Below are 25,080 nucleotides of genomic sequence, written 5' to 3'. Positions count from 1 at the left end.
AGTCTTCCAGTCTCCAACTGGGTCCAGGAGTGGGAGAGTTTTGGTATGAGGTATGAGGTGCAGAGGAGCCTGATGAGTGCAGGTTCAATTTTCTGGTCCCCCTCCTCTTTTTTTTTTTTTTTTTTTTTTTTTTAGCTTGGAGGAGCATGCCTGCTGGCTTGGGGAGAGCCTGGGAGGAAAAGAGGGGTGAAGGGATGAATCTGCTGAGAAAGTTCAATTTGCCTTAATGCCCTGGGATGGGGGACTTGGTCTGGGAGAGGATGGAGTCAGAAAATTAACTGGCCCTCCTGTAGCACACCTGAGGGAGAGAGAGTGGGGCATGCTTTGCAGGCTTCCAATAGCATATTTAGGGTTCCTGGCAAGGTGTGGGTTATCTCTCTCTAGAATTTAAGAGTCATTGTTTTCTGTGGTGAGTTGGTTCACCAGGGACCCATGTGAGTCTCCTGCTGGACCCCTAGCACAGCTTTCCTGCTCCCCTGGGAGAGAGTGAAGTGAGGAAGAGAGAAAGGGGGGATGGTCAGAATCCTAAGCAATTTATTTAACTCCTTAGGAAAGGATTCCTTGCTTGAAGCCTTGTCTGGTCTTTTTTGTTTTTTCTTCCTCTTTATCCCCCCCATGGCCCTTTTTCCTTTCCTTTTTTCCCTTTTTCTTGCTTTTTTTCCCCTTCTTTTTTCTTTTTTATATTAGGTGCTGCAGGGAGCATTTCTTACTTGCTGTGTTTCCTCATCTTCGATTTCCTCTTTTCTGTGTGTACTGATTTTGCCTACCAACGCTATCCCCATTCCTTTACATCTTTCTATCCTCCATCATTTATTGTTCTTCTTACATTCCACCTCTCTTTGTTTAGCCCCCAATTTTTCTGATTTTTTATTTCTAATACCTCTGCTCTGTTTTCTATCTTTTATCCACTATTTGTATTATTATTGGCCTTTCTTTTCTCTTTCCCCCTCTCATGACCATATTGGCCTTTTAATTCATAATATATTTCTCCCCATATTCTGTTTACTGTCTCATTATAGGTACTCCACTTTTTTCTTACTGTTATAACTCTACATAGCTTACATGAATCTAATATCCAGTCTCATAGATCTTACATGGTTCTTCTGTTAACACTTACTATCATGCTTTTTCTTTTCTTACCCCTTTTCCTTTCTCTGGTCCTAGTATTTCCCTTCAAGGGAACTTAGCCAACAACCAGGCAGTAGAATAAGAAGAACAAAGTAACAAAGAGAAGAGTTACACACACCAAAAAAATCACAACTAATTAAATTCTGAGAGTAGATGAAGAAGCTAACCAACTGAATAAACCCATCAAGATAAAATGATGACCAGACAGCAACAAAAGACTACAAACCAAACCAATAATCAGGAAAACATGGCCTAATCCAATGAACTAAAAACCGGGAAGAGGAGCAGAACATCAAACAACTAATCAAGGCTCTCAAAACATATATCATGGACCAATTTAATGAAGTGAAGGAAAAGATTAAGGATATTAAGAAAACACTTGGAGAGCATATAGAAGAAAGCATAATCATACACAAAAAGATAACGGATATGAAGATGATGAACAGCACAATTCAAGAAATAAAAAATATACTCTCAGAAAATAACAGCAGATTTGAAGAGGCAGAGGAAAAATTAGTGATGTGGAAGACATCTGAAATAAAACAGATAGTATAAATGACTAATAAAAAGATATAAAAAATCCATTAGGGACTTAGGGACCTGAATGACAATGAGTAATTTACAAGCATACACATTACAGGCACCCTAGAAAGAGAAGAGAAGGGAAAGGGGACAAAAGGGGTGTTGGAGGAAATAATGGCTGAAAACTTTCCACACATATTGAGGGAGATATATGTACATGCCCAGGAAGCACAATTTACCCCAAACAGCATAAATCCCAACAGGCCTACCCCAAGACATATACTTATCAAATTATCCAATGCTCAAGACAAAGAGAAAATACTAAAAGTAGCAAGAAAAAAGAGAACCATCACATGCAAAGGTGGCTCCATAAGATTAAGTGTTGATTTCTCATCTGAAACCATGGAGGCAAGAAGTCAAGGTACTAAAAGAAAAACATTTCCAACCAAGAATACTCTATCCAGTAAAGCTAGCATTAAAAAATAATGAAGAGTTCAAAATATTCACAGATAAACAGAAACTAAGAGAATATACCAATAAGAAACCTGCCCTTCAAGAAACACTAAAGAAAGTTCTGCAGGAGAAAAGAAAAAAAAAAAAAACAGGAGAAATAGAGTTGAAGGAGAGTGTAAGAACAACTAAAAAGACAAAAAGAGAAAGAAATCTAACAAAATATGAAACACAAATCTAAAGAAAATGTCTCATATAAGTAATTCCTTGAAATTAATACCATTGAATGTCAATGGATTTAACTCACCTGTTAAGAGACATAGATTGGAAGACTGAATGAGTAAATATGGCCCATCTATATATGCTGTCTACAAGAAGCACATCTTACACCCAGGGATTCAAGGAGATTGAAAGTGAATGGCTGGAAAACAATCTTACAGGCAAACAATAATAGAAAATGGGCAGGAGTAGCTATATTAATACCAGACAAAGTAGAATTTAAATGAAAAACTATTGTATGAAACAAAGATGGACACTTCATATTAGTGAAAGGGATAATCTTCCAAGAAGAGACATAAACATTTATGTTCCTAACAAGGGTGCCTCCAAATACATGAGGCAATCACTGGAAAAACTAAGTGAAGGAATAGATGCCTCTACAATGATAGTGGAGGATTTTAACACCACTATCACCATTGAACAGAACATCTCAAAAGAGAATCAATAAAGAAATAAAGAGTTTGAACAATACATTAGAGGATCTGGACCTAATAGACATATACAGAGCATTATACCCAACTACAGCAGGATATACATTCTTCTCAAGTGCACATGTATCATTCCCCAAAATAGACCATATGCTAGGCCACAAAGAAAGGCTCAAAGAATTCAGAAAGATGGAAATCACGCAAAATAATTTCTCTGACCACAGTGGAATGAAGCTGGAAATCTCAAAAGAAATCAATAACTATCTTGAAATTAATGAAAATAATAATACAACATATCAAGACTTATGGGATGCAGCAAAAGCTGTACTTAAAAGGAAATTTATAGTCATAAATTCATACATCAAAAAAGAAGAAAGAACTAAGATTCAAGAACTAACTGCACACTTGGAGGGATTGGTAAAAAAGCAACAAACTAACCCCAAAGGAAGAAGAAATAAATAACAAAGATCAGAGCAGATTTAAATGAAATAGAAAATAAGAAAGCACTAAAAAAAATAAACAAAACCAAGAGCTGGTTCTTTGAGAAGATCAATAAAATTGACAAACCCTTATTTAGACTAACAAAGAAAAAACGAGAGAAGATGCAATACACAAGACAAGAAATAAGAAAAGGGATATCACCACTGACCCCACAGAAATAAAGACCATCATAAGAGGACACTTTGAAAAACTATATTCCAACAGAAGGACAATTTAGAGGAAATGGACAAATTCCCAGAAACACATAAGCAACCTACATTGATGAAAGAAGAAATTGACTATCTCAACCAACCAATCACAATTAAAGAGATAGAATCAGTCATTAAAAACCTCCCACTAAGAAGAGCCCTGGGACAGACGAGTTCACAGGTAAATTCTACCAAACATTCTGGAAAGAACTAACACCAATTTTGCTTAAACTCTTCCAAAAAATTGAAGCAGAAGGAACATTGCCTAACTCATTCTATGATGCCAACACTGCCCTAATACCAAAGCCAAAGACACCACAATAAAAGAAAATTACAGAACAATCTCTCTAATGAACCTAGATGTGAAAATACTCAACAAAATACTGTCAATCATATTTAACAACACATCAAAAAAATAATATACCATGACCAAGTGGGATTCATTCCTGGTATGCAAGGATGTTTCAACATAAGAAAATCAATTAATGTAATACACCACATAAAGAGTTGAAGGGAAAAAAATCACACGATCATATCTACAGATGAAGAAAAAGCATTTGACAAAATACAATACATTTTCTTGATAAAAACACTGCAAAAGATTGGAATAGATGGAAACTTTCTGAACATGATAAAGGGTATATATGAAAAACCCATAGCTAACATCATTTACAATGGTGAAATCCTAAAATCTTTCCCTCTAAAATCAGGAACAAGATAAGGATGTCCACTATCACCCCTTCTATTTAACATTGTGTTAGAAGTACTTGCTCAAGCACTGAGGCATGAACCAGACATAAAAGGCATCCAAACTGGAAAGGAAGACGTCAAAATTTCACTATTTACAGATGACATGATCCTATAAATAGAAAGCCCTGAGAAGTCTACAACAAAGCTTCTAGAACTTATGAGTGCAGTAAAGTCGCAGGTTATAAGATCAATGCACAAAAATCAGTAACACTCCTGTACACCAATTATGAGCAATATGAGGAGGAAATCAAGAAACAAATACCACTTACAATAGCAAATAAAAAAATATCAAATACCTAGGAATAAATTTAACTAAAGATGTAAAAGACTTATACACAGAAAACCACACAACACTGTTCAAGGAAATCAAAGAAGACCTAAATAAATGGAAGAATATTACCTGTTTATGGATAGGAAGACTAAATATTATATCATTAAGATGTCTATGCTACCAAAACTGATCCACAGATTCAATGCAATCCCAATAAAAAGCAACACAGTATTTTTTAATGAACTAGAAAAACTAACTATGAAATTTATTTGGAAAGGAAATAGGCCCCAAGTTGCCAAAGACATATTGGAAAAGAAAAATGAAATTGGAGGGATTACATTACCTGACTTCAAAACATACTACAAAGCTATAGTAGTAAAAATGGCATGATATTAGCACAAGGACAGACACACTGACCAATGGTACTGAATTGAGAGTTCTGATATAAATCCTCATACATATAGTCATATGATATTTGACTAGGCCACTAAACCCACTCAACTGAGAGAGAATGACCTCTTCAACAAATGATGCCTGGAGAACTAGATATCCATATGCAAAAGAATGAAAGAGGATTACCATCTCACACATTATCCAAAAATCAACTCAAGGTAGTTAAAAGACCTAAACATAAGAGTCAAGACCATAAAGACCTTGGAAAATAATGTAAGAAAGCACCTACGGGACCTTGTAATAGGAAATGGCTTCATAAACACCTAAAGCATGAGCAGCAAAAGAACAAATAAATAAACGGGACTTCCTCAAAATTAAAGCCTTTTGCACCTCAAAAGAGTTTGTCAGGAAAGTAAAAAGACAGCCTACCCAATGGGAGAAAATATTTGGTAACCATATATCTGATAGGAGACTAATATCTTGCATATATAAAGAACGCCTATATCTTGAAAATAAAAAGACAACCCATTTTAAAAATGGATAAGAGATTTGAACAGATGCTTTTCCAAAGAAAAATACAAATGGTGAAAATCACATGAAAAAATGCTTAAAATCACTAGCTACTAGGGAAATGCAAATCACAACTACAATGAGATACCATCTTACTCCCATGAGACGGGCGGCTATCAAAAAAACAGAAGACTACAAGTGTTGGAGAGGATGTGGAGGAATGGGAACACTCATCCACTGCTGGTGGGAATGGAGAAGGATCCAGCCATTCTGGAGGACAGTTTGGTGGTTTCTCAAAAAACTAGCTATAGATTTGCCATATGACCCAGCAATTCCACTGCTGGTTATATACCCAGAAGAACTGAAAACAAGGACATATACCAATATATGCATACTAAAGTTCATAGCAACATATTTCACTATTGCCAAAAGTTGGAATCAACCCAAATGCCCATCAACAGATGAGTGGATAAATAAAATGTGGTATATACATACAATGCAATACTACTCAGCTATAAGAAGGAATACAGTACAAACACATGGTATAACATGGATGAATCTTGAGGATCTTATGTTGAGTGAAGCAGGCCAGGCATTGAAGGACAAATACTACATGATCTCTCTGATATGAAATAAGAAAACCAAGCTGTCTCAGAGAGCTAGAGACTGGATGATAGACTTAAACGAAGTTGTGTGTGTGTGGGGGGGGGGGGGGGCGGGAAGGTTGCAAACTGATGCCTACATGGGTAAAATCTATTATAAGCTGGAAGTAAGTATTTGTACAGGGAAGGGATAAGTTGGGGGCATAGGGATAACTTTGGGTGGGATTTTGCAAACTTGAGGGTGGCTGGGGTTGGGAGGATGGTTCAGATGGCCCAAGGAATTGGGGGGAGGGCTGGGGGGAACATTTGAACATGGGAGATTGGCAGGTATGTCACTGAAACTATAATGTTGAGAAAACTCTTTAGAAAATATAATAAGGAAGGATTACCCACTTAAGATGCTTACGGGGGGCACCTTGCACAGGGGCAGGCTTCTAGGGAGTTTTTGAGTGCTCATTTTGTCATAGGGTGTTATATCGTTGGGTGGAGACATATACATTAAGTATGAAGGTGTACCCACATCCTGAGGAGGATTGATGTTCTCCAACAGAAGGAATTGTGTCTCTAGAGAGAATTGGTGGCTCCCAATGGGTTAGGGCAGACTAGTGTGTCAAGTCCTCGGCATTGTTGCAAGTATCTGTGAATCTGACCCTTCAAGTAATGAAGATTGATTGTCACTGTGGGCCCTGAGGGGAGGGGGAAAGACGTATAGAACAGATGGAATCAGGGTAACTGATTCCACAGGATCATGCAGTGATGGCTATAGGACATGTTAAATTACACCAAAAGTGTACAAAAGCCTATAGGCTAAAATGTAAATCATAATGTAAAACATACGGTAACTAAAAATTTAGAAAATTGTATAGTCTAAAATATAAACCATAATGTAAACCAAAATGGAACCATGTTTGAAAGCTATTTTTCAATATCTGTACAACAGCTACAGCTAATATAACATGAACATGTAAAGATATCATTGCCGGGGATGGGGGGAAAGGGCTTGATGTTGGATATATGGGAATCCCCTATATTGTATATGTGAATTACTGTGATCTAAAACTTTTGTAAAGACAAAACTAAAAATTAGGAAGAAAAAAAAAAAAAGCAAGGATGTAGACCCTGAAGAAGAAATGAAAGAAATTGCCTTGCCACTGTACATACAGGGCAACACCTATTGCAGTGATGAAATGCAAAACATCAAAAACAAATCTTTATAATATTTTTCATTTTTAAATACCTCAATTTATTTTTACTCTATTTTAGTTTTTCTAAATTATTATGTTTTATTTCTAATTTTTAAACCCATCACTATATTTCATTTTCCTATTAATTGAACTTGGCAATATATTAGGCTTCATTTTTGAAGAAGTTTTGGACCACAGAAAGGTTCAACTATGGCAGGGGAGGAACACTAGTATGGGGTGTTATTGATGGGGGGCACATGATTGGGAGGGAGTTCTCCAGAGCATGTATATAGGGTACATAAAAATGTTTGGATATATGTTGGGTATTTTTATAGTAGTTACAGTTACAAAAGACAACTGTGCTGAGTTCCTAGTCAGGGGAGCACTCTCACATTCCCCAAAGGAACAGCAACAATCCACCAAGTACAATGGCAAAGACCAACAAAGAAGGATGGTCCAACAATGAGCCCTTAATACTGATGACTATGCTTATGAGCCTGTATGCCTGAAATATGAACTAGGCCTAGAACTTCAGGGTGCCTAAGAGTTACCTCTTGAGAGCCTCACTGTTGCTCAAATGTGGCCACTCTCTAAGTCAAACGCAGCATGTAAATGCATAACCTTCCCCCCAGTGTGAGACATGACTCCTGAGGATAAGCCTCCCTGGTGCCAAGGGATCACTACCAAGCACCAGCTGGTAATGTAACTAGAAAAGGACCTTGAATAAAAGAGTCAACTCAAAACAGCAGAATATCTCAGCCTACATGTAGGCTCGTGTGTTAAAAACTGATTTTTGACCTTTAGTAAAAGTGGGAAATGGCAAAGACAAATGAGTTTGTATGGCTAAGAGTCTTCAAAAAAGTGTTGGAAGGTCATCAGAGGGGTCATGCTTATGCATACCTCAGCTGGACCCCAGATACAGCCAAAGTAGATACAACCCCAGGTACTGATTGTCCTGAGGATTATGGAGACCCACAGGTTCCATGGTCATGGCAAATGGCTCTGGGGTTCAGTGCCATGTCAGTTGGTCCTACTTTGGAATTTGTGTTTCTGAGTATGATGGAGTTGGATTCATGTGACTTTTGTAAACATGCCTCTTCTGTCACTTTTACTGAACCTGTGATTGGCGCTAGGGTAGGTGTATACTCAGGGGACTTGAATCTCTGGACTGTCCATGTGCCAGCTGGACCCTGAGCCTCAGCAGTCTTGCAACTCCTACCCTCTGGTACATTGGACTTACCCAAGCCAGCTAACAGGGAGGTAAAGATGAACAACCACCACACCAGGGAATCGAGAGTGCCTACAACTGCAAGCAGGAGAATTGCATCCATCATCCATGTGGAATCTAAACCCCCTCTAGATATAGAGGTGAAGTGGACATCACTATCCCAGGGTCCACAGGATGGAGGAATAAAATATAGGTTAGAGTGGGCTTACTGATATTCTACTATGGAACTATTGTGACTAATAATGGAAGAAATTGTAGCATTGATGTGGAGACAGTGGCCATGGTAGTTGCTGGGGCAGGGAGAGGGAAGAAGAGATGTGATGTGGAGGCATTTTCAGGACTTGGAGCTGTCCTCAATGATGTTGCAGGGATGGATACTGGACATTATATATCCTGCCATAACCCACTGGGTCAACTAGGGGAGAGTGTAAACTACAATGTGGACTGTTATCCATGTGGTGCGGCAGTGCTCTGGGGTGGGTTCACCAAGTACAATGAGTGTGCCATGGTGGTGGTGGGGTTGTTGATATGGGAAGAGTGGAGTAAGGGGGTGTAGGGGGTATATGGGAACTTCTTACATTTTTTTTAATGTAACATTAAAAAAAATAAAGAGATCGTGGGAAGAAAAAAACAAACACAATGACATACCACTTCATAGCACAAAAATGGTCACTCTTTTAAAAATGGAAAATAACAAGTGTTAGTGAGGATGTGGAGAAATTGAAACCTTGGTGTATTGTTGATGTGAATGCAAAATGATACAGCTAATACAGAAAGTGAAAGGCAGTTCCTCAAAAAGTCAAACACAGAACTACCATTTCACCCAGCAATCACACATCTGGATATATACCTTAAAAAGAGTGAACACAGGGTCCCAGATACTTGTACACCAATGTGCACAGCAGCGTCACTCACAACAGCCAAAAGCTGGAAACAACCCAAGTGCCCATCAACAAATGCATGGACCAACAAAACATGGTACATACACATGGCCATAAGAAAAACTGCAGTTGTGAGACTTGCTACAATGTGGAAGAACTCCAAAAACACCATGCTCAGTGAAGCAAGCAAGACACACAAGGATGAAAGCTGCAAAATATCACTATTTTGCAAATTAGAGGTTAACAGGTGAGGAGGAGAAGAAGAGGGAGTTATTGAAAAGTTTTTTTTTTTTAATTTAAGGATTAAAAATAGTTACTGCCCGACAGTTGACTCTCTAAAAAATCCAACAATCTCCATGAATGTGGTGATGGGCAAATGGGTATTCTGTAGGGCAGGCTGCAACTGGGAACTCATATAAAGGTTTTCAACGAATTCTCCAGAAGCTGGCTGGCTGAAGTAGAGATAAAAATTCTTCCTTCTGACAGTTGAAAGTATATTTCTCCTCTTAAGGCTTAAAACTGGTTAGATGAGACTTCTCTCATGGGTGAAGGCAATCTCCTTAGCTGATTGTAGATGTAGTCAGCCAGAAAGGCAATTGACTCACTGATGGTTAAATCCATGAACTACTCTCACAGTAACTATCAGACTAGTGCCAGGCTAGTACTTTGCTTGACCAAAGAACTGGGCACTATAACCTACCAAAATTGACACATGAACTTTATCATCAGAGTTGGATTTTCTTTTCTTCTTCTTCTTATTTTTTTTGCTTTTTAAAAATTTATTATTTAATGTCATATTAAAAAAATATGAGGTCCCCTTAAACCCCCCACCCCCTTCACCCCACTCCTCCCATAACAACAACCTCTTCCATCATCATGGGACATTCATTGGACTTGGTGAATACATCTCTGAGCCCTGCTGCCCCACATGGTCAATAGTCCGCATTATAGTTTACACTCTCCCCCAGCCCTAAACTATGAACTATTTAAATTGCAAATCATTGTGAAACCAAGTATTTACAACTGTTACATTTGTTGAAGGTGAAAGCAATAAAGAATGAACACAGGTGGCGGACTTGGCCCAGTGGTTAGGGCGTCAGTCTATCACATGGGAGGTCCGCAGTTCAAACCCTGGGCCTCCTTGACCTGTGTGGAGCTGGCCTATGTGCAGTGCTGATGCGCGCAAGGAGTGCCCTGCCATGCAGGGATGTGCCTGCGTAGGGGAGCCCCATGCACAAGGAGTGCGCCCCATAAGGAGAGCTGCCCTGTGCGAAAGAAAGTGCAGCCTGCCCAGGAATGGCGCACACAAACGGAGAGCTGACACAGCAAGAGGACGCAACAAAAAGAAACACAGATTCCCGTGCCACTGACAACAGAAGCGGACAAAGAAGACTCAGCAAAACAGACACAGAGAACAGACAACTGGAGTGGGGGAGGAAGGGGAGAGAAATAAATAATTAATTAAAAAAATGAATGAACACATATAGCAAGCTGCTAACGTAGCCTCGTTTAAGAACTGACATAACCCTGGGTTTTCCCACTGACCAAGGGGACAAGGTAGCCCATGATTTTCCTGAGACTCCTTCTGTACAGTGGCCAAGTAGAACACAGCAATTTCAAAAGAAACGAGAACAGAGTCCTCAGGACAGTAAGCCAGAATTTATAGTTAAACCATTCTCTCACATAGGTAAACAAGCATGTTCGAATACCACTAGAAAAGAATCTGCAAGCACATGGTGTCAACTGCTAGAAATTTTGTATAGAATTAGAACGGAATAGTGTCTGACTTTTCTAGTCGTTTTATATGTCTGGACAGAGTTAATTCCTTGGTGTTCAGGGCCTACTCCTGAAGATGTTATTAAAACAAAGACAAAAATAACCCCCTAGAGAGACAATCTCCATTCTAAGAGACGAAACATCCTATCTGGGTAAAAGGATAATTTAACTCATGAAATTCAAGAAGACAAAAAAACAAGAACAATGACAACAATAGTAATAATTTCCTTGAATATAGTTGACTAGAAAGGTAAAGCGTTTTCCTATACAAAACACTATCACTTTCTCACTACTTCAAAAATTTCCAATAAATAACTTTATCGCTAAAGAGCCCAACTCAAAACAGTAAGTAAAAACTTGACCTCTGACACCTGGAGAACACAAGTCACAGCTCTCTCACAGAAACACTGTTAGTGCCATTCCAGACTGCTAATACCACCGAAAGCTTGGTCTGTACTTTTGTTTTTTGGGAATGTGAACGGCTGGAGTTTTCGTGTTGTTTTACAGAACAGTTCCAACTGGTAGGGCCCGGGCAACAAGTGAAGCCAGAAAGGACAACAGACAACAGGAGAAGTTTCCCACAAGGTCTTTGTCCTCTGACCAATGCTGACTGTTTGAATGTTTGACCAATGTTTCACTGTTTGACCAATGACTGAATGCCGAAGTCTGACTTCAGGCTGGCAGTTCTTCAGCAGGATTTCTTCTAATCCTTTGTACAAGTGTTCTGTGCCCATCATGCAGGAAAGAGCTGGGGAGGGCTCTTGTCACAGCAATACTTTGCTATGGGATTCCTGTAGGTCTATTCAAGTCACACACTCTGAGACGGGGTTTTGCGTTTAGCCAAACACAATTCAAAGTGATCTTCCACTGCCATGAAGAAGTTCTGGAATGCCTCGGCTACCTGGTTGACGAAGCGCTCCAGGAGAAGATGCCTGTTGGGCTGCAGGCAGCAGGAGACACAGTACTCATAGGCCCTGCAGCAGCAGCTGGACAAGCAGCCATCACAGCAGTATTGCTTTATGCTAGGGAAGTGGACGTGACAGCAGCTATTCACCAAAAAATCCTTCCTTTCGCAAACATACCCTAGTTCATCCGTGATGAAGTGCTTCCCTGCAATGGAGTTACGGCACTGACTGCCTGCTCAACTGCCATTGCCCAGCTTAAACTGCACTTGCCAGGGAATGGATTGACCATGGCCTTGAACCTGGAGAAGATGCCAGTCTCTTCCTGCCCTCTCCTCCTGCTTGAAGGTGCTGGTGAGGAAGTCGACGAGCGAGAGCTGGAAGATCAGGGCGAGCACCCACGTCTTCCTTAAAAACTGGCATCACACTATGGCAGCCAGGTTCACCATCCTGGTGGAAAACAGAACACCCCGGGACCCCAGGGGCATAGCCGCTATGAACATGGGAGCTCCATCTCTAGCAACGCAGGTGGGTCTGACGACCCTGCAGTTTTGCCAACTCCTGGCAGCCTCCACTTTTATTCATTTTTTAAATGGCAGTTACTGTCATGCTTCTTCCTCCACTGGAGTTGACTAAATGTTGATACTCTATATTTATCATTTTTTATTTAACTGGATTCATTTTAAAAGGAGACAATTTCTCTTTCTCTTATTTGGTTATCCAGTGCTACACTTTATGTAAATAAACAAGGGGAAATTCTTGATTCTTTTCTTAAATTTACCCTGTTTTCAATACAATGAGTTTTCCTCTGCCCTCTCCAAAATATAACCAATTATTAACTTGTAATTTCATTGTGAACTCATGAATTTAAACCTATTCTATCAGTTTCAATTCATTGCAATTATTCCTGTTTTTGAAGCCCAAATTGTCCCAGCAAAAGCCTTTTAAAATTGAGTTTATATTTAACCTCTTCTATCTTACATCTCTGTCCCCTTTCTTTGACACCAAGAATGCTGGCTCTTGGTAACACAAAGCATAAATTAAGAGTATCACATTGTATTAGTTAGGGTTCTCTAGGGAAATAGAGCTGACAGGAGCTAACTGCAAATGTTATGAAATTTTATAAAATTGTTTCATGTGATTATGGGGATACATGAGTCCAAATTTCATAGGGCAGGCTGCAAACTGAGAACGCCAATGGAGTTTTCTATGAATTCTCCAGAAAAAGCTAGCTGGCTCTCTCTCTTGACTGCTGAAATCATTACTTCTTTTAAGACTTTCAACTGATTAGATGAAATGCTTCTCTTTGCTGAAGGCAATCTTCTCAATTGACTGTAGATATAATCAGCCATAGATGCAATCACCTTACTGATGATTTAAGTCCATGATATGTCCTCACAGTAACGATTAGGCCAGTGCTTGCTTGACCAAACAACTGGGCACAATTACCTGGCCAAGTTGACACATAAACCTAGCCATCACACCCATAATTAGTATTTTGTTTTCCAACATGACACAATTAACAGTCTAAATACCAAGCTACCACCACCAATTTTGATCATTAAGAGTTGTTAAAATTTCTATTTGCTTCTACATTCCCTAATTTTTTTAATGTTCTTTCTCTACATTTCCATTTCATATAAGCAATTTATAGTATACAGTCTTTCTTATATTCCTCCTTTAGTCTTTGCTCTATAAGAACCATACACTTATTTCTCACTACTGGTTCTTATGTCAGTGTTTCTGTAGACGTTTTGATTGTCTGGAATCTGTTCTCCAGTGGATTCCTTAGGAAAAGCCCAGGGTAGAAAATTTAGGTTTTTAAAGGTTGATAATTCTTTGTCTGGGCCTTATGTACCTAAAGACCAATTTTTGTAGATATAGAATGCTTGGTTCACATTTTCTTTCTTTCAGTATTTTACTTTTTCTTTCTTTCAATATTTTACATATGTTATTCCATTTTATTTTGTCATAAAACATTGCTATCTGAAAAAAATCTGATGATAATCTAATTTTATTCCTTGAATAAAGTATTAGTTTTTTTTTTCTTTAAAATTCAGAGACTTTACTAGAATATGTCTTGGTTTAGTTATTCCCGTTGATATTTTCAGTTCATGATGTACTACTGCAATTTATCAGTGTAACTATTTTTTATTGCAAGAAAAAAATTTAATTGCAAATTTTAGTATTTATTACTATTTCTTGCTTTGCTATCATACTTCCAAAACTCCTATCATCAATGTATTGGATCTTTTATGTCTATCTTTGATGTTTCTCACTTTCATCCTTTTAATTTCTTTCTTTTTGATTATTTTACCCCTTTTACCTTTTATTTCTCTTAAGGCAGTATTAGTTGTGGTCTTTCAATATTGTGTTATTTTTATTTCTCCTTTAATTTCATATTATTATTTTTTTAATTCATTCACCTCATTTCTGAATTATTTATAATTCTGATTTATGTTGTTTTTTGTGTATTACATTATTTTCTTAAAACTTTTCTCTCATTTTGAAATTGTACATTATACATTTGAATTTTTTTTGAGAATGTTGTGGCAGTTTGAGTCTTTGGTGGATCCCAGAAAATCCTGTTCTTTAAACAAATCCATTCCTGTGCATGTAAACCTATTGCAGGTGGAATCATTTTTTAATTTAGTGCCTATATTTTGTCTGAATCTTTGCTTGGTTCTGGGTTTTGCAAGTGAATATCAGACTAGGTAACTGAGCTCACAGTCATTCATGGCATCTGTGAGTATCTCATTAAAATAAAGTTCTATCAGGGCCTTTATCACTTAATAACAAGGTTCTTTTAGATACAACACAAATATTGACTTACTTTGGCTAAACATGTAAAGTCTTCCAGAGGTAATGACCCTTAATTATTCTTATATGATCCAAAAGCCATATCAGTCATAGAAATGTGAAATGAATTAGGAAAAAAGCCAAGATTTACTAAAATCCCTTGCTGTTCAGGGAAATTTGTCCCGTGTTATAAAACTGCTATGTAGACAACACAGTGACTAGTTCATTACCACCAGCTTTAGATTCAGCCACTCTGGGTCCTCCCATAACTTGCAACTCACTTTAAAAAACTAAAGGGCTAAAGGATTAAAGGCAGGAAAACAGGTTATTTTAAGCACCCAGCCTCTGGAGCCAAAAAACTCTTATTTTGTATTAAGATCATCTATTTATTTGCTTAGTGTAACCTGGGAAATTCTATTAATCAATCCTTGCCATTCTTTTCTCATTAAAAAGTAAACTGCAAATTAAAATAGAACATGGTTCATAAGGCTGGAGAGAATATACAATGAGGATTTCATGTTAATTTTTTTATTTTTTATTTTCATTAGAGAAGTTGAGTTTACAAAACATCATGCCATACAGGATCCCCATACTCACTCCACCACCAACACCTTACATTGTTGTGACACATTTGTTGGAAAAAAATGAAGGAGCATTATCATAATATTACTGCTATCTATAGTCTACAGCTTATATTTGATGCATTTTCCCACAAACCATCCTATTATTAACACCATGTATTAGTATTGTATATTTATTATAGTTCATGTTGGTGGGAACTTTTGATTAAGTTACTTCAGCTAAGGGTCTTTGATTAGATTGCATGACCCAGTGTGAGTCTTAATCCTCTTACTGGAGTCCTTTACAAAGAGGGGAACTAAAAGCTGCAGACAGATAAAAGCTGCAGAGACAAAAAGGAACCAGAAGCTAAGAGAGAAGGCCTTGGGAGCTGAGAAAGCTAGTTTAGCCAGAGACTGAAAGCAATGAGGCCCAGAGGAGAGGGGAGAGACAAGTGGATGCTGCCTTGAACTTGATCACCATAGCTGCATCTTGGGTGGAAAACATCTCTGATGATGCCTTGATTTGGGCATGTTTACAGCCTCAGAATAGTTAGCTCTTAACCTAATAAAGCCCATTGGAAGAGCCAACCCAATTCTGGTGTACTGCTCCCAGCAGCATTTAGCAAACTAAAAGAAGTCTCTTTCATTGCCTATAGGGATGTTATTCTATGCCTTATTCTTTATTTTTTTACGGTAACTTTGTATGGAATTTGACTTCTATACTTTCCTGTTCCTGCTACTCTTTTTTATGTGAATTTAAACTTTTTGAATTTTTAGAAAGAGGCTGGCTTTAGATAGCTTTTCTAACTTATAAATCTTTGTTTCATTAAGTCTAGATTCAGTCTCTTTAGATTTTACCACATACTGCTTACACTCATCCCCAGTTTCATTCACATTCCACTATCAGTTGACTGTCTGAGGTTCCTTTGGTTCTTCTGTTCTTACAACTATCACAATCCCTGTTGCTTTCCACAGAGATGCCAGTAACATTCAGGCCTCATGGATATTATTGGTTTGTCCCCAGAAATTTGTATTTTAGGGTTGTGGGGGATATCCCACCAACAAAGAGCATTTTAATTGTAAATGCTCTTTGGGGTTTTGTTTTTCCATCTAATTGCTGTTTTCATATAGGAATTCAGGGATGCTGCTGCCGTCACTGCCACCACCACCACTGCCACCAGAATCTCTGATAACGATTCTTTCAAGGTCTTCTAATCTCATGTATTTGTTTTGCTTCTTCGCTCACTTTCTTGGATTCTTTTAGAGGTAAGGAATTTAACATGAATCTTTTGTTGTATGTACCAGGGTAAACCTCGTGTGTGTGTGTGTTTGGAAGGCTCACATGAATTATTATAAATATATGAAGCTAGTGGACTTTTAGCACTAGAAGGAATTTTAGAGGTTAACTAGTCACACTTTTTCAATTTATAACACTGGAATCTGTGTTGTAAATTTTTTTTTCTGAATAGGTAATTTCTCTGTGTGCATATTTTTATTAATGCAGGGCTTTAAAGAGTGTAATGTAATCAAACCTATCAGTCTTTTCTTTTTAGTTTTCTGAAACTTCAGCATTTTAGAAAAGCTTTCGCCTGTTTAAGCTATCAAGAAAAAAGTATTTCATGTGAACCTGTATTATTTGAGTTTTTGTGGGGTTTATTTTTGATGTTTTTAATTTTTAAAAGTTTAATACAACTGAAACTTATTTTGGTTTTGGCAGTGAAGAAGCGAGCCTAACTCACTTCATTAGTTTTTCCTGCAGATGACTATTCAATTGTTCCTACACCATTTATTAAGTAATCAATCTATTCCCAACTGCTTATAAATGCCCCTTTATCACTTATTAAATTTCTGTCTATATTATATCTTTTCCTGATTTTTTTACTTCTTTTCCCTTCTTTCCTAAATTTACATCTCTTGTTTCTTTCTCTTATTATAATAGTGTAGCTAGTTTCTCCAAAACAATGTTGTTTAATAGTGATAATAGTAAAGATCATGTCTGTGGCTGATTTTAATAGTAATGATCCTCATGTTTACATTTTAAGCATGATGTTATGCTTGATTTTGGCTCCATATATAGAAATATCTGCATCCACTTCTTATTATATGAGTTTTCATTAAACCTAGGATAAATGCAGAATTTTATTAAATGTCTTTTCAATGGACACAAGCTTGTGATTTTTTCCCTTTGCTAATTTCATCTAAACATTATATTGCTAGCTTTCCAATATTGATCTATCGTTGTATTTTTAAAGTAGAAATCCTCTGCTTCTTTATGGGCATTATTTTTCATTTCCATGAAAGTTTGTCTTAATGGTGTAGCCAGGACACGCTCCAAATGGACAGAAATGAGGATGAAAGATTTGATTACAGCATTACCAACTCTAATTATTGTAGTTTCCACAACCACTTTCTCATGTTCTCTACTCTTGATTGCTTGATTGTGATTATTTTTCCCTGTTTATCTCTAAATAAATCTTAATTTCTAAACCAGTCTCTAAGTGAGAATTGACACTTTCATCCAGAGATTCTCAACATCTCAAGCTGACAGTCTTGCCCATGATAACAATGGGGCTTTACTGGTTTTATGTATTAACTTTACATTAGTTTTGTCTGCTTCCATATAACTATTGAAAACTTATGCCATGAGATGTTCTCCAGGAATGGTCAGCACTCAGAAAATTTGACAAGAACAAGCAGAAATTTATACCACTGGTGGGAGAAAGCATGGTAGAACAATATGTGATTCTGAAATTGATATATTCTGTATTAAAAAAAAGCAAGAGCCTGACGTTAAAAATCAGTTAATCAGGTGTATGTTGAACATCTGTATTACATCAGTTGAGATGATTTCACCAGATTTAAAAGAACAGCATAATAGACAGCCTCATATATTCCTTACTCATCTATTAGCAACACTTTTTTGGAGGTTTCAAGAGAATAGAACATGTGAAACTGGTTGTGGAAACTACAATAATTGCAGCTGGTACTGCTATAATCAAATCTTTCACCCTCACTTCTGTCCATTTGGAGCATGTCCTGGCTGGAGCATTGAAAGAAACTTTGACTGAAATGAAAAAGATCAGTACTTAAGGTTCTGAAATTCTCCAAGGTAAGCGTCTCCATTTGATCATGTTGTTAATTCGTAGAGACTTTGCCACATACGGAGTGTTGCCCTGGGAAGGTGGTAAAGGTTAGACTCACATCCCAGCAGGGCCATCAGTTATTCATGTGGCCTTGTGTTGCCCACGTCACCTCTCTGCACCTTACTTTTCTCATCTATAAGATAAGGAGATTGGGCCAGCTGACCTCTGAGCTTCTTCCAATTCTTTAATTGTATATAATTCAGTACTAAAAATCACCAAGTGACTGACATTTTACCAAAAGTTTCTCCCATAGCATGTGTAGTCATATTAAATAAAATTTCCCTTTTCTGTTTCAGTCCAGAAGCCCTGTAAATTGTTACTCACCTGGGACAGGGCTATTACTAAATTGCCCTTTTATCAAAGTGATTAATGAAAATATAACAGAGCCATCATTCTACTGGTTCCAAATGTTGGGCAAGACTAGGCACAGACATAAAGTACTTAGACCCTAATATTAAATAAAACTTCCTTTATTTCCCTCCTGATCTTCCCTATCCAACAGAGGAGGCCACTCACAAAATTGGGCTAAAGCAATCCCCATTTTGGGCCCCTCACCAAACTTGGGATTCTCAGGCAGGTAGGACTGACTCTTCTGCCCACAGCTATCGTGGTCTTCTCTTTACTTCTCAGAAATTGTGCATTTCCATCAACTTGGAAATTTCTCCACTCCTGATGGTGTCATCAGTACCATAATGTGCATGTGTCACATTTGCCAAGGATTGCTTAGCAACAGAACCCTGGGTTCTGCCAACTTTCTTTTCATGCTGACAATCTAAATTTCACAGAAGTTGTGCTTTCTAGAAGGTATTACATACTGGAAAGTGTGACAAAAGGATTTCTCATCACAAATGCAGACAGAAACTTGCACTCACTGGCTAACCCCTGCTTATGATTTCAGTGGATATTTTACATGTCATTATAATGGCATGCCATTCAAAAACAATTTATTTTTAATCACTGACTATTAATCAGTAGTGGGTTGACATCACTTAGCTCATAAAGTTCATGACACAAAGTACTGTAGTGAAGAAATATCAACTACTTTTTAGCCACAAATATTAAAAGCCAGCATAAAACTAATGTATTGCTGAAGGCGTATTTGTAGTGCATTAGCAATGTCTGTGCACCCTGTAAAAAATGAAGAAACATTTTATTGGAAAAATAGTCATTTTTCAGAACTTAAATTTGTCCTGTGGGATGAAGGATAAAGTATAATATCTCATGGTTTTTTTTTATCTTAGTTCTTCAGCTTATCCTTACTCATGCTGTATGAGGATTGGAGGCCAATATAGTGTAACACATTTCAAAATAGAATACAGTCCTATTACCAATGTTTAAAGCTAATAAATGCCCTTCATTTTCATGATAGGCCCTTATAAAATGATCTCATATACATGATTTCTTCTGAAGGATGATCTAATTATGACAGTAACAAAATGTATATTGAATAGTGTAAATCTAAGAAGCTCAATGCTTCTCATTTATTAGTCTACCTACAAACTTTGCAGGTAATTTGTATATTTAATTAATTTTTCTTTGTATTTCCTCATGAGACTATTGTGAGATGAAAAGAAAGACTACTGTTTTTTTAAAATGCAGACCCTACCTAAATGTGGGTTTGAATTAATCATAGAAGAATTTGTATAAAATTACCCACCAATTTTTCATAATTACTCACATCAGCCATTATAATAAATGAACTACATTTCCCACAGGTAAGGTTCCAGATCAATTAAAAAATTTTTGCACATCTCTTCTGAGTTATATAGGACTCAATTATTAGCTTTCTTATTTTATATTCAGACTGTAAGGCTTATAGAAATTAATTGGCTTATGGCAATTTGATGGGCAATTTGGACTTCGTTTTCCTCAGGTGTATGCTCTAAAACAGACTAATTCTCCAATGTTTTCTAACATGTGCTTTTTCCTGATAATCATTATTTCAACATATATTTATGGAGTATCAACTATGCACCAAACCTTTAACAGTAGAGGAAATGTAGCAAAGAATCAAGCTCTTCTGGAGTTCAAGGTCTAGATGGCCATGGAGGGAAGGGCCTGACCTCACCAAAGAATAAACAAGTAAGTAAATAAACAAGGCAAAGTCAAAGAATGTTAAGGATTAGGAAGAAAATTAAATAGCATAATATTAATGTTGCTATTTTCTCACCACCAAGAGTACCACTGTTTGTATTATGTTGGTGCAAAAGTAATTGTGGTTTTTGCATTTTGAAATTTCCTGTTTGATATTGATATATTCTTAAATAAATGTGGTTATGTAACATATTTTAATGTGCATTTCTCACTTTATGTTTTTTGCTAATGACATTACTTGCTGTTTATTTTATATTTATTTTAGACTATGGAAATGATATTAGACTAAAAGCAAATTCAAGCTATTTTCTTATTGGAGTTCAAAATGGGTCATAAAGCAGCAGAGACAACTTGCCACATCAACAAAATATTTGACCCAGGAACTACTAATGAATGTACAGTGCAGTGGTGGTTCAAGAAGTGTTGCAAAGAAGACAAGAGCCTTGAAGATGAGAAGCATAGTGGCTGGCCATTGGAAGTTGACAACAACCAATTAAGAGCAATCACAAAGCTGATCCTCTTACAACTACACAAGAAGTTGCCAAAGAACTCAATGTCAACCATTCTATGGTTGTTTGGCATTTGAGGCAAATTGGAAATGTGAAAAAGTTTGATAAATGGGTGCCTTATGAGCTAAGCAAAAATCCAAAAAAAAACTATCCTTTTGAAGTGCCATCTTCTCTTATTCTATGCAACTACGAACCATTTCTCGATCAGATTGTAATGTGTGACAAAAAGTGTATTTTATATTACAACCAGTGATGATCAGCTCAGTGGTTGGACTGAGAAGAAGCTCCAAAGCACTCCCCAAAGCCAAACTTGCACCAAAAACGTCATGGTCACTGTTTGGTGGTCTGCTGCTGGTCTGATCCACTATAGCTTTCTGAATTCCAGCAAAACCATGACATCTGAGAACCATGCTCTGCAAATCGATGAGATGCACCGAAAACTGCAATGACTGCAGCTGGCATTGGTCAACAGAAAGGGCCCAATTCTTCCCACAACAACTCTTGACCGCATGTTGCACAACCAATGCTTCAAAAGTTGAACAAATTGAGTTTTACCTCATCTGCCATATTCACCTGACTTCTTACCAACCGAATACCACTTCTTCAAGCATCTTGACAACTTTTTGCAGGTTGCCGAAAATGCTTCTCAAGAGTTCATTGAATCACAAAGCAGGGATTTTTATGCCACAGGTATAAACAAACTTATTTCTCATTGGCATAATGTGTTGATTGTAATGATTCCTATTTTGATTAATAAAGATGTGTTCAAGCCTAGTTATAATGATTTAAAATTTATGGGCCAAAACTGCAATTCCTTTTGCACCAACCTAATATTATTTATAAGATTCAAAATGTCCTTCATAAAAATAGCTCTTTCCTTCTTCCAACATTTTCTTATTGATTTCTTGGAACCATGGGTTAGAATTTGCATGTTTTCACTTTTATACCATTCTAACTTCCTAAATGGCTGCATCTGGTCCAACATACAAACACAAAATATCCCACTCTCTAAGTTGATTTAGAGTTGATTTAAAGTTGAATACCTTTGCTTTTCCTATCTTTTAAAAAAGATCAGACAGAAAGTTTTCTTTCTACATACTTTATAATGAACACATTATGAAAAGGCTACATAAACTGCCTGGGCACAGTTGGTTTCAATTATATATGCAGGACTGCAAAGAAAAGCCTTGATCTTACTGCTCCTATTTTAATAATTAAGTCTTATTGGATATTTATTTCATGCTACAGCACTAAGGTAAAGACAGCTTGACAGGAAACAAGGGGATGTTCAAAACAAGAAATACTCAAGTATAATCCACATAACACAGATTTATTAAATAACACAGTGTCTGGAAACATGTGGATAAGCATTAAATGAAGCTGCTCTAGAGACATCTAGACACTATAAGCATGGCAGACAATTTCAGGAATTTAGCACCTTGTCAGTAGGCCTTACTTTCTAATTTATGCCCCCCAATGTAACAGAGTTAGACTCATTTATAATTTCCCTATACATGGCTCTTCTGCCCCATTTTTTTTGAACCTATAATTAGCACTATACTTATTAAATATATGTTCCAGAAACCTAAATCTTTGCTTTGTTTATATGCCTATTGAGCCCTGAATGTCAGCTAAGTTGCAGCCCACACTTACTCTCCAGCTCATTGGACTTACCCAGGTCAACTATCAAAAGGATGATGATGGACAATGCCCATTCCCAAAAAAACAAGAGTATCTACAACTGCAAGCAGGACAGTTCCATCCATCTGCCCTATGGGAGCTAAACCTCCTCTTGATCAGAAACAGAGTAGGCATGACCATCCCCAAATCCTCAAAGTGGGGAATGAAAAATGGACTAAAGTAGACTTATTATTATTCTATTATATACTTATTATTATTATTCTAGCAATGGAAGAACTTGTATCATTGATATAAAGGCAGTGGCCACCAAAGGTTCTAAGGGGAGGGAAAGGGAAGAATAGGTGTAATATGGGGGAATTTTCTGAATATTGGAATTGTCCTGCATGACACAGCAATAATGAATACAGGCCATTATATGTTTTGTCAAAAACTATGAAATAGCGCAGGGCACAGTGTAAACTATAATGTAAACTATAGTCCATGGTTAGGAGCAATGTTTCAATGTGTGTTCATCATTTGTAACAAAGGTACCACACCAATGAAAGATGTTGCTAATGTGGGGAAAAGTGGGAGGGAGAGGGGATGGCATATATGGGAATCCCCTACGTTTTTTATGTAATATACATGTAATCTAGCTTCTTTAAAAATAAAAATATTTAAAAATGAAAGAAAATGAAATGGGACAGTTAGCTACAAGTCCTGTTTGTTTTTTTTAGGACCTCAAAGCTAAGGAAAAACAAGGTTGAGTAATTTCCTTTTATATTTTTTTAAATAAATGAAGATGAGAAGTGAAATGAAGATGAAAAGTGAAAGGAGAGAAAGCAGAGGGAATGGGGGAAAGCATCTCTCCTTCTATCTCTTTCTCTCTTACCACCCCCCGCCCTGCACACACACACCTATGCATATTAGCATACTTCTGGCCAAGAAGTAAGATTAAGTGATTTAACTAGGTGCTATCTGGAAATATTCCTAATTTTTCAAGCTGGCAGTTGGTGGACAGGATGGTCTTAACCTATAGAAGGGAATATCCCTAGCAGGGAAGTTGCATTAATTTCTTTAGACCTTGAAGAGGGGTGTGAGTAGCTTAAGGTGTAGTGGAGCAAGACAGACTAGAGTTTGAAACTCATCTCTGACACTTCCTAGCTGTGTTGCCATAGCCACCTTACTTAACTCTTTAAACTTCAGTGTTCTCTAATATAAATCACTGGGGATGATGATTTCTACCTCATAGGGTTTTTAGGAGGACTTAAGGAAATTATCTACCCGTGGTCTTTTACCCAAGGCCTGGTACAGAGCACTCACTTTATAAATCATAGCTTAATTTTTGTCTCTATATCTATAATTCCCACCCTTAGCTTCTTGCCTATCCAAGTTGGATAAAAGAATTGCTATGAATTTATGTCTTTTTAAAATCCATTTAATTTTGGATAAAAAGCAATATAGGGAATGGGGAAGTTAGAGGAAGAAACATACATAGTATATGTATGAAATCTGGAAATGTCCATAACAAAGTTTCAAGAGCTTCTTTTCATTAAAAAATTTACAACCAGGAAGTGAAGTACATACTCAGTGTTCCTTGTTATCAATGAATCTCAGTTCATTGGTAAAGAATGCAAATTGGAACAGTGAGAAAATAAGAAATTTCAGCAAAGATTAGCCTGATTTCAGTAGAATATTTCCCCTCAAAGACAAAGGACAAGAAAACGTTTCTGTCCATCTTCAAATACTAAACACTTATAAAATTTATAGTAATTTAGGGGGTGCTATGGGGGATACCGGAGAAGGAAAATTTAAATTCTCTACCCTTAATGTGTCTTCAAACTAGAATTCCTTTTAAAATATTCTATAGTTTACGTATTACAGGGTTGAGGCTCATGCACTTCTGTAAAATACTGGCCCAAGACTTGGTGAGTCTGGGGTGGTTGGTTCTGTAAGGTAGGAGCAGAACCCATGGTGACTACTTCCTGAAGCCTCATCAAAGAGCTGGGCCCCTAGTCCTCCCAGTGGTCCTCTCCCTGTCCTGATCAAGCTGTGTAGGTGGGCATTGCACTTTCATAGGGGTATTCTGGAGAGTGAAGTGTGGATCTTCCCAGGCCCAAAACTTTGGGGTATCTTACGATATTTGGAGAGAAGGGAGGAAACTGCCTACCTACGCCATCTGTTGCTGGTTCTATAAAAGGCTGATGAAGATTAGAGACCTCAGTGGATGACAGATCCAGGGTTCAGAGAAGATTTGACAAGGCTGGGGCCACTGCCAACTCTAACAACATAAAATTTAACTCTTCATTCTAAAAAAGTCTAATTTCTTGGACTCAAGGTAAGGAATGGAAGTGCCAGACTT

At 37.3% G+C, this 25,080-nt stretch overlaps 1 pseudogene; it reads right to left on the bottom strand.

Moving 5' to 3' along the window:
- Positions 1-11,824: 11,824 nt before the first annotated feature.
- Positions 11,825-12,442, bottom strand: LOC101425608 (SREBP regulating gene protein pseudogene; annotated as a pseudogene).
- Positions 12,443-25,080: the final 12,638 nt, after the last annotated feature.

The sequence above is a fragment of the Dasypus novemcinctus genome, chromosome 15 (assembly GCF_030445035.2).
Source record: "Dasypus novemcinctus isolate mDasNov1 chromosome 15, mDasNov1.1.hap2, whole genome shotgun sequence".
In the NCBI taxonomy this organism is placed as follows: Eukaryota; Metazoa; Chordata; class Mammalia; order Cingulata; family Dasypodidae; genus Dasypus; species Dasypus novemcinctus.
This window is presented reverse-complemented; position numbering and strand designations above follow the sequence as displayed.